The following is an 11,487-nucleotide window of genomic DNA, read 5'->3' on the forward strand; positions in this document are numbered from 1 at the left end:
ATTTCCCATTTTATAAAAATTATAAAATTTATAAATACAGTTTATTGGAGCATAGAAACTGCCATTTGTTTACATATTGCCTATGGCTGTGTTAGCACTCTACGGACAAAGTTGAGTAGTTGCAGAGAGATCATATTATTCACAAGGCCTAAAATATTCACTATCTGGCACTTTACAGAAAAAGTTAGTCAACCCCTGATTTAAGAAGTGGAGAGAGGGGACACCTGGGTAGCTCAGCGGTTGAGTGTTTGCCTTTGGCTCAGTGTGAACCCGGGGTCCTGGGATCAAGTCCTACATCAGGCTCCTTGCAGGGAGCCTGCTTCTCCCTCTGCCTCTCTCTGTGTGTCTCTCATGAATAAATAAATAAGTAAAAGCTTAAAAAAAAAAGAAGTGGAGAGTTGAGACCCAAGGTAGGACAACTGTCATAAACCCCTGTCATAGTGTCCAACTACTGCTCCTCCATCAGGCAACACCTCTGATCTGGATTGCACCTGGCAGTGGCTCCCTGAGACTGTAACACCCAGGCCTTGATGGTTTACAGGGGAGCCATGAGGGCACAAAGACTTGTGTGTGGTTGGTCAGTTTACACCTATTTCCATCACTTCCTCACTCAGTCCAGAGTTTGAACTGCCCTGATATTTCATGCTTAGACTGTTGCTACTTATTTTTGTCATGATAGGGCAAGCAAGGATTGTCTAAAGGCATTGCAGATGAAAAACAATCTAGTCTCCCAATGCTTCCTCTTCCTGCCAAGGACTAAGTGACCACTGTCCACCCAGGAAAAAAAGATGACCTTCTGTCTCCTTGGAGTTTCTTATGCTTTGTTATTGTTGTTTCATAGTAATTATCATTAGATTCTGGAAAGCCTGCTTCCCTCTTGTTCCTTTGGTTTCTCCCAGATTATTTTTTGTCAGGGAGCCAACAACACATGTTGCTTCACCCTTTGACAGAAACCAGAAGTCTCTGATGTTTATATAGATTAAGCTCATCTCCATAGTAACATCTTTTCCAAGCCCTTCTTCACTCATTCCTAATCCCTCCCAACACAAAACCAATACAGACATGCCTCCTTGCTTTATGTTATTGCACCTTGCAGATACTGCATTTTTTATAAATTGAAGGTTCGTGGCAACCCTGAATCAAACAAGTCTATTGGTGCCATCTTCCCACAGCATTTGCTTCCTCTATGTCTGTGTCACATTTCAGTAATTCAAAAACCATTTCAAACTTTTTCATTGTTATTTATATTTGTTATGGTGATCTGTGAATCAGTGATAATGACTTGCTGGTTAGCATTTTTTAGCAACAAAGTATTTTTTTCAAAGTATTTTTAATTAAGGTATGCCCATTTTTTTAGACATAATGCTATTGCACACTTAACAGACTACATATAATGTAAACAACATTTATATGCACTGGGAAACCAAAAAAAAAAATTTATTTGACTCACTGTATTGCAATATTCACTTTACTGCAGTGGTCTGGAACTGAACCTACAATACCTCCAAGGTACAACTGAAACCCAGAGGGAACTGGGGAGCCAAGAGCTAAGGAAGGGTAAGACTTATGGTGATTTTTCTCTAGGATTCTTATTTAGTGGTCCTTCCTTCTCATGGGCTCCACACAGCTTATAATATATATCACCTGCTGTTATGAACCCAAAATTCATAAGTCAAAGCACTAATCCTCAGCTGATTATATTTAGAGATAAGATCTTTAAGGAGGTAAATGAGGTTAAATGAGGTCATTAGGGAGACACCTAACCCAATATGACTGGTGTCATTAGAAAAAGAGACACCAGGAGTATGCATAGAGAAAAGTCCATGTGGGAAAGTTATAGCAAGAAGGTGACTCTCTATAAACAAGAATGAAAGGGCCTCACCAAACACCAAGCACCTTGACCTTGGTCTTCCAGCCTCCAGAACTATGAGAAAGTACATTTTTGTTATTTAAGACACATATTCTGTGGTATTCCACTATAGTAGCCTGAGTAGACCAATACAATTGCCAACTAGCACTAAAAAGTGCCCAGAGGATTCTGGACATTTTAAACATCCTGATAGCAAGGTTGCTGCTTATAAAACATGCCTTCTCCAATATATCCAACACACACACACACATGTGTATATATGTATATATGTGTGTGTGTGTATATATATATATATACACACACAAGAATTTAAGAATTTATACATATGTGTATGTGTAAGAATTTAAGAATTTATATATATGTGTATGTGTGTTTATATATATATATACACAAATATATACACAACACAAGTTTGGTGTGAGATATATATCTCACACCAAATTTCACACATCCTATATCACAAATTCTGAGAAAGAAAAGAACCCCAGTTGTAACTATCCAACTATATTCCAAATGGATACCATAAAAATATACTAGATGAAGAAAAGTCCTTCTCTGGTAGAGAAAGCAGATGTTAAATGTCTATTCCCACATACCATAACTCCACCTTGCCAGATAAAGAATGTCTTAAATCTGGATGAGGAAAGTGTGTTAATAGAAAAAGAATGATCCATCATCCAAGCACAGTCTCAGAGTATCATAGAACTTTTGAGACATTTGGAAGATATTTCCTATGCTAATCACAGATAAAGAAAGGCAAGAATTTAAAAGCCTGGAAAGAACATATACTACCCAGAGCAATCTAGAGATTCAATGCACTCCCTATCAAAATATGAACAGCATTTTTCACAGAACAAACAATCCTAAAATTTGTATAGAACCAGAGTAGACCCAGAATAGCCAAAGCAATCTTCAAAAAGAAAAACAAAGCTGGAGGTATCACAACTCCAGACATCAAGCTGTAGTAATCAAAACAGTATGGTACTGGTACAAAATAGACACATAGGTTAATGGAACAGAAAAGAAAGCCCAGAAACAAACCCCACAATTATATGGTTAATTAATCTTCCATCAAGGAGGCAAGAAAATGTGATGTGAAAAAGATAGTGTCTTCAACAAATGGTGTTGGGAAAACTGGACAGCTACATACAAAAGAATGAAACTGGACCACGTTTTTACACTATAAACAAAAATAAACTCAATATGAGTTAAGGGTTTCAGTGTGAGATCAGAAACCATAAAAATCCTAGAAAAGAACAAAGGCAATAATTTCTCTGCATCAATCATAGCAACATTTTTCTAGATATGTCTCTTGAGGCAAGAGAAATAATAGCAAAAATAAACTATTGGGGCTATATCGAATATGCACAGCAGAGGAAACTCAACAAAACTGAAAGACAACCTACTGAATGAGAGAAGATATTTGCAAATGATGTATCCAATAAAGGCATAGTATCCAAAACATATAAAGAACTTATACAACTCAACACCAAATAACTCCCCCCCAAATAATGCAATTTAAAAATGGGTAGAAAACATGGATAGCTCCAAAGACATACAACTAGTCAACAGACACATGAAAAGATGTTCAACATCACTCATCATTAGAGAAATAGATATTGAAACCACAATGAGATATCACCTCACACCTGTCAGAATGACTAAAATCAGAAACAAAAGAAACAGTAAGTGTAGCGAGGATGTGAAGAAAAAGGAACCCTTGTGCCCTATTGGTAGTAATGTAAACTGGTGCAGCCACTGTGGAAAACAGCATAGAGGTTTCTCAAAAAAATAAAAAATAGAATTACCATATGATCCAGTAAATGCACTACTGGGTATTTACCCAAAGAATATGAAAACACTAGTTCAAAGGGATACATGCACCCTTATGTATATTGCAACATTATTTACAATAGCCAAATTATGGAGGTAGCCCAACTGTCCAACAATAGAGGAATAAAGAAGATGTGATATACATGATGGAACACAAGGAAATATTACTGAGCCATAAAAAGAATGAGATCTTACTGTTTGCAACAACATGTATGGATCTAGAGAGCATAACACTAAGTAAAGCAAGTCAGAGAAAGATACCATATGATTTCATTCATTTGTGGAATTTAAGAAAACTAACCAATGAACAAAAAGAGAGACAGAGAGAGAGATAAACCAAAAAAACAGACTCTTAGCTATAAAGAAAAACCAGATAGTTCCCAGAAGGGGGGGTAAGTGGGAGGAACAGGTAAAATAGGTGGAGGGGATTAAGAGTACGCTTAACATTGATGAGCACTGAGTAATATATAGAATTGTTGAGTTACTATATGGTACATTTGAAACTAATACAACACTATATGTTAACTATATTAACTAAGTAAAATTTTTGAAAAATGGTAAGATTAGAAAAACTTAAATACATAAATAAAAGCCTGGAAAGAACAAAAAGATAAAGAATATAGTGAAGAGAGGTTTACATATTCCATTTACACCTGGCTATCCCCTTTCCAGCCCTCTCAACATATTGCATACGAGGGGATTGTGGGGTTCTCCAATCAGATAGGGGGCCACCAAACGTGGGGCATCCCACATTCTGTGGGGGCTTATAGCCCAAGTGGTGAAAGAATTCACCCAAGGCAGAACAAAAGAGTTAAAAGAGTATTGAATACACTGCAAAGGAGCAGCAGACAGGACAACAAAGAAAAGAGTGTCTGCAATGACCTGGTGGTGAGGAACCACAGTTATAAAGTTGAGTGAAGAGGTATGGGAACATACAGAATTTTACCTTTTTGGTAATAGTGCCTGATTGTAAGTAGTCCATTGGTTAGTTAGGGCCTGTGGCTATTTCAAGGTGCATTGCTTAATGAGCCTGTTTGCATTGACACCCTCCCCCCGGGGGGGTCACTGTGAGCCCTTTTGCCTTGATCACAATTCCATGACTCAAGCCTGTTGCCTAAAAGTGGCCTCTACAGGGATCTTCTCCATGAATCATCATGAGTTTTCTAAGATCCCTTAAATGGAGAGGATATTAGTTAATGTGGGTCCCCCTAAATATATGACTTAATTGCAACATAAAGAAAAAAATTTAAAAAAATTTTTAAGCCAGATAAAATTTCCTTACATGGAAAATAAAAGTCAGCACACAATTACCAATATTGCATCTTACCACACCCATTCCTCTTTCTGTTTATGTACTTGTTGAAATCAGAAATCCTCCTCTGGGGACGCCTTGGTGGCTCAGTGGTTGAGCGTCTACCTTTGACTAAGGGTGTGATCCCGGAATCCCGGGATCGAGTCCCACATTGGGCTCCCTACATGGAGCCTGCTTCTCCCTCTGCCCATGTCTCTGCCTCTCTCTCTCTCTGTCATGAATAAATAAATAAAATCTTAAAAAAATATCCTCCTCTGATAAGGAAATGGGATGCTATGATCCTGTATATAGAGAACCCAAAAGACTCCACCCCAAAATTGCTAGAACTCATACAGTAATTCAGCAGTGTGGCAGGATACAAAATCAATGCACAGCAATAAGTTGCACTTCTATATACTAACAATGAGGCTGAAGAAAGAGAAATTAAGAAAATGATCCCATTTATAATGACACACAAAAAATGAGATGCCTAGGAATAAACCTAACCAAAGAGGTAAAGGATCTATACTCCTAATAACTACAGAATATTTATGAAAGAAATTGAGGAAAACACAAAGAGATGGGAAAACACTCCATGCCCATGGATTGGAAGAATAAGTATTGTGAAAATGTCTATGCTACCCACGGCAATTACACATTCAATGCAATCCCTATCAAAACACCACGGACTTTCTTCACAGAGTTGGAACAAATAATTCTAAGATTGGCATGGACCCTGATTAGCCAGAGGAATGTTGATAAAGAAAACCAAAGCTGGTGGCATCACAATGCCTGACTTCAAGCTGTATTACAAAGCTGTGATCATCAAGACAGTATAGCACTGGCACAAAAACAGACACATAGATCAATGGAACAGAATAGAGAATCCAGAAATGGATGCTCAACTCTATGGTCAACTATTCTTTGACAAAGCAGGAAAAACTATCCACTGGAAAAAAAAGGACAGTCTCTTCAATAAATGGTGTTGGGAAAATTGGACAGCCACATGCAGAAGAATGAAACTAGACCATTCTCTTACACCATACACAAAGATAAACTCAAAATGGTTGAAAGACCCAAATGTGAGACAAGAATCCATCAAAATCCTAGGGGAGAACACAGGCGGCAAACTTTTTTAACTCGGCCACAGCAATTTCTTGCAGGACACATCTGTAAAGACAAGGGAAACAAAAGCAATAATGAACTATTGGGACTTCATCAAGATAAAAAGCTTCTGCACAGCAAAGAAAACAGTCAACAAAACTAAAAGACAGGGATGCCTGGGTGGCTCAGCGGTTGAGCAGAGGTCTGCTGTTGGCTCAGGGCGTGATCCTGGTTGTGGGATTGAGTCCCTCATTGGGCTCCCTGCATGGAGCCTGCTTCTCCCTCTGCTTGTGTCTCTGCCTCTCTCTGTGTGTCTCTCATGAATAAATAAATAAAATCTAAAAAATAATAATAATAACTGGCCAAACCCAACACCCAAAAAACAAATAATTCAGGCATGAACAGACATTTCTCCAAAGAAGACATACACACGGCCAACAGACACATGAAAAAATGTTCGACATCACTTGCCTTCAGGGAAATACAAATCAAAACCATAATGAAATACCACTTTACATGGGTGAGAATGGCTAAAATTAACAAGACAGGAAACACATTAGTGATGGATGAGGAGAAAGGGGAACCCTCTTGAACTGTTGGTGGAATGCAAGCTGGCGCAGCCACTCTGGAAAACAAGGTGGAGATTCCTCAAGATGTTAAAAATATTACCCTGCAATTGTACTACTTGGTATTTACCCCAAAGATACAGATGTAGTGAAATGATGGGACACTGCACCCCAATGTTCATAGCAGCAGTGTCTGTACTAGCCAAATTGTGGAAGGAGCCACGATATCCCCCAACAGATGAATGATAAAGAATATGTGGCCTATATATAAAATGGAATATTACTCAGCCCTCAGAAAGGATGAATACTTACCATTTACATCAACATGTATGGAGGGTATCGTGTCAATCAAAGAAAGACAATTATCATATAGTTTCACTCATGTGGAATATAAGAAATAGTGAAAGGGACCATAAGGGAAGGAGGGTAAAGTGATCAGGGAAAAATTACAGAGAAGACAAACCATGAGAGACTCCTAACTCTGGGAAGCAAAGGGTTGCAGAAGGGGAGGGGAGTAAGGGAATGGGGTAACTGAGTGATGGGCACTAAGGAGGGCACTTGATGGGATGAACACTGGGTATTATGCTATATGTTGGCAAATTGAATTTAAATTTTTTAATTTTTAAAAATTAAAAAAAAAAAAGGAAATGGGATGCTAAGTGGTGAGCATGTGCCATGAGCTCACCTTGCAGGTTAAAGCTAAACAACAGTTCAAAGCAAATGCCATGGAAGAGAGTGTCCCTTGCCTAAATATGCTCCCCACTACATCTAAAATAATTCCCTGCACATAATTTGCACATCATAAACACTCGATAAATGAAAAAAAGTAAAGAAAACATAAGAAGGCACAAGACAGTAAACTGATGCAAATGGAAATGTCACCATTTTTGCTGATGGAATGGATAGGGGAACATGTGTTTGGCTCACCTCCACTCCATCCAAGAATCAGAGGTCACATGCTCTGGTCACCAGCAGTGCTATAAACATCAGAGGAAGGTTTGCTCAGATAAGCCTACCCATGGTGACACAACAGACTGAAATACGGCGCACCCTCTCCAGAGGTGGCCACGTCTGAAAAACAAGAGCTCCAAAAAGCTAAGTCAAACATGTTTAACTCTTTCTCCCAAACTTGCTAACGAGATAAATATGTTGTCCTCCTTCAGATGAGTGGGTGGAGGTGTTCAAGTATCTCCACAAGATAACATGCCTCCAGGCATTCTTTGTTCTTTATTTTCCCACAACTTGTAAAGTTGGATGCTTGCCATGATCATATTCAGTCCTTCTCCTTTCCTTAGATGCTTTTCTAAGCATTTAAAGCTATAAAATGCCTTTTATATACCACTTTAGCTATATTGCTTATATTTTGATATTTAGTATTTTCATTATCATGCAGTTGCAAGCATTTTCTAATATACATTATGATTTCTCTCTTCAGCCAGGTGTTTCTTAGAAGTGTGATTTTAAAATTGCGAAGATAGGAGATGTCTTTAGTTACCTGTTTAAAAAAAATTATTACTTTCATCTAATTTAATTTCATCATAGTCTGAGAAGGTGTGATCAATTATGATCCTGATTTTTAAAATATTTTTTAGGACTTGATTTATGTATGTAAATATCCTGTGAGTGTCTGAAAAGAATATGTATTCTCTAGTATGGGGCTAAAAGTCTTCACTCCCATATTAGAGAATACAGATTATTTTATCTATGTTCATTAGGTCAAGCACATTGTTATATGATTCCAGTGGTCCATAATCTTATCATTTCTGTCTTCTTGATCTATAAATTATTGAGAGAGATGTGTTAACATGTCCCACCAAAATAATCAATTTATCAACATCTCTCTGAACTGTCTCAAGTTTTGTTTATGTAGTTTGGAGCTATTTCATTGGGTGCATGAAGGTTTAGATTCCCATTGTGTCTATCTTCTGGTGAATTATATGTCATATCACTAGTAGTGTTATTCTTTATTTATAATAACACTTTTAAAAAATATTTTATTTATTTATTCATGAGAGACACACAGAGAGAGGCAGAGACATAGGGAGAAGCAGGCTCCCTCTAGGGAGCCCAATGCCAGTACTCGATCCCAGGACCCTGGGATCATGACCTAACCAAAGGCAGAAGCTCAACCACTGAGCCACCCAGGTGCCCCTATAATAATACATTTTTATCTTAAATTTCATCTGATATCATATAAATAGAGCTATACCTGATTTCCCTTGTTTTGTATTTCCCTGGTGTATAATTTTTGATGCTTCTACCTTTGACCTTTTTTTTGTTCTTATATTTTAGGTATGTTTCTTGGAAATATCATACAGTATACTTCTTTTTTCAAATCTAATCTGATATTCTGTCTCTTACCTGAAGAGTTTAATTCATTTACATTTATTTGTATTATTGCTATATTTGAATTTATTTTTACTTATATTATTTTTTTCATTTGTCCATTTCAGTGCCTTTTTTTTTTCTCTTCTGTTGTTGTTGTTGTTGTTATTGTTAAGTAAACCACTATATTCAACATGGGCTCAAAATCATGACCTCAGGATCAAGAGTCACATGCTCTACTGACTGAGCCAAAAAGGTGCCTCTCTTACTTTGTTCTAAATTAAAATTTTGGTTGGTTTGGTTTACTGATTTGAGAGTTATTATATTTGTTTTCTTCTGGGAAGTAAGTGGGAATTCTTGAGTTTTTTAAGTGCACATTTAAAGTGTCTAAATTAATCAATACCCTTCCCCTCCTTAACAATAAAAGACCTTTATATCTCCGCTTTCTCCTGACTCAAGTACTATTGGCATCCACAAAGCTTTGCCTTTTTTAGGCTCTCAAATTAGATGTCTTAATAGAATTTTTTTCATTGAGACCCTTTTGGTAGCAAATTGTCTCAATCTTTGTTATTCTGAAAATGTCTTTTTGTTTGTTTTTTAAGTTTGCTGGGTGTGAAATTCTAGGATGGCAGTAATTTTTTCTCATACTTGGCTACCATTGTATTGTGCCATAGTCAGTAGTGTATTTCATGTTCCTTCATGGATAATGTGTTTCTTGACTCATTTTATGGTCTGTTCTCTTTTGTGTTCTGCAGTTTCACTTTGATATGTCTGTGTGTTGAGTTCCTTTTACTTAATCCACTTGCGATTAAATTGGTGACCTTCTGTTTCAGTGATTAAGTGATTCCTTTCTTTAAATCTTGCCTTTCCCCAGTATCTTGATGCTCTCGTTTTTCTATCTGTAATTAATTAGTCATTAGAACACTAGTCCAAGGGTTAGCAAACATTTGTGTCCACTGGAAGCCATCTGGTTTTATAAAATTACAACTGGATCACAGCCACACCAATTTATGAATTGTCTGTGGATGCTTCCAAGCTACAACAGCAGACCTAAGTAATTGTGACAGACATGAGAAGGGTCCCTGGGTGGCTCAGTGGTTTAGTGCCTGCCTTCCGCCCAGGGTGTGACCCTGGAGTCCTGGGATCAAGTCCACATTGGGCTCCCTGCAAGGAGCCTGTGTCTCTGCTTCTCTCTCTCTCTCTCTCTCTCTCTCTCTCTGTCTATCATGAATAAATAAATAACATCTTTTTAAAAATTTTTTTTTTAAGAAACGAGAGGCTCACAATGCCTAAAATATTTAGGCATTTGACCCTTTAAGAGAAAATTACCTGATTTCTGTTTCTAGCCTTTGTGACTTCTTTTTTTTTTTTTTACTTTTTCATTTTTTAAATTTGCTAAATTAAATTGCTTTTCTAAAGGCCTCATCATCTATGTCTTTTTCACATCTTACTTGGTTGTTTTCTCATTGTCTTTAGGTCTTAACTCATTTTTTATTCCTCTCATCTTTTTAAACACATTAAACATACCTTTTTTCTGGATCAAATAATTGTGATATTTTAATATCAAAGTTGTTACAAGCCTACTTCTGATGCTTATTGTTTCTGCCCATTCTTGTTAACAGTGCCTCATATCCTCATGAGTTTTGTACTTTTTTTTTTTTACCATGAGGTTGTATTTCTTATATCTCTATGGGGATTGTTTCAGGCCTGCTTTAGGAATGCTTTCCTCTGCAGAAGATTGCATTTGTTCCTGCCTATTGACTGGAGAGCACTACACTATCCGCCCAGCTCTACTTTAAATTACATTTACTGCTTATAGTTTTCAAAGAATAATGATGTAAGGGTCATTAAATCACAAAATGACTATTTTCCCTCAATTCATAGCCAAGGTCAAAATACAAAAGTAGGATGGAAATCTTTTCTAATTCTCTCTTTTTCTGAGAGTATAGCTCTTCCTTGGTCTGTTTTATGTGAGGGGTTTAATCCTGCCTCCATACCCTTCTCAGTTGCAAGGCTTTGCCTCCCATACCTGAGGGTATTTCCATCAAAACCAAAGCTCAAGACTACCTGGTGTCAGGAGGTGCCATGTACAGCTGGCTTGGTATCCCCACTCTCCTGGCTTGAGAAGCTGCCACTACTCTGTCAGGTTCACTTATGCAATTGAAAGACTGAAAATGTCTATGCTACCCACGGCAATTACACATTCAATGCAATCCCTATCAAAACACCACAGACTTTCTTCACAGAGTTGGAACAAATAATTCTAAGATTGGCATGGACCCTGATTAGCCAGAGGAATGTTGATAAAGAAAACCAAAGCTGGTGACATCACAATGCCTGACTTCAAGCTGTATTACAAAGCTGTGATCATCAAGACAGTATAGCACTGGCACAAAAACAGACACATAGATCAATGGAACAGAATAGAGAATCCAGAAATGGATGCTCAACTCTATGGTCAACTATTCTTTGACAAAGCAGGAAAAAATATCCACTGG

This window comes from Vulpes vulpes, chromosome 12 (assembly GCF_048418805.1).
Source record: "Vulpes vulpes isolate BD-2025 chromosome 12, VulVul3, whole genome shotgun sequence".
Lineage (NCBI taxonomy): Eukaryota > Metazoa > Chordata > Mammalia > Carnivora > Canidae > Vulpes > Vulpes vulpes.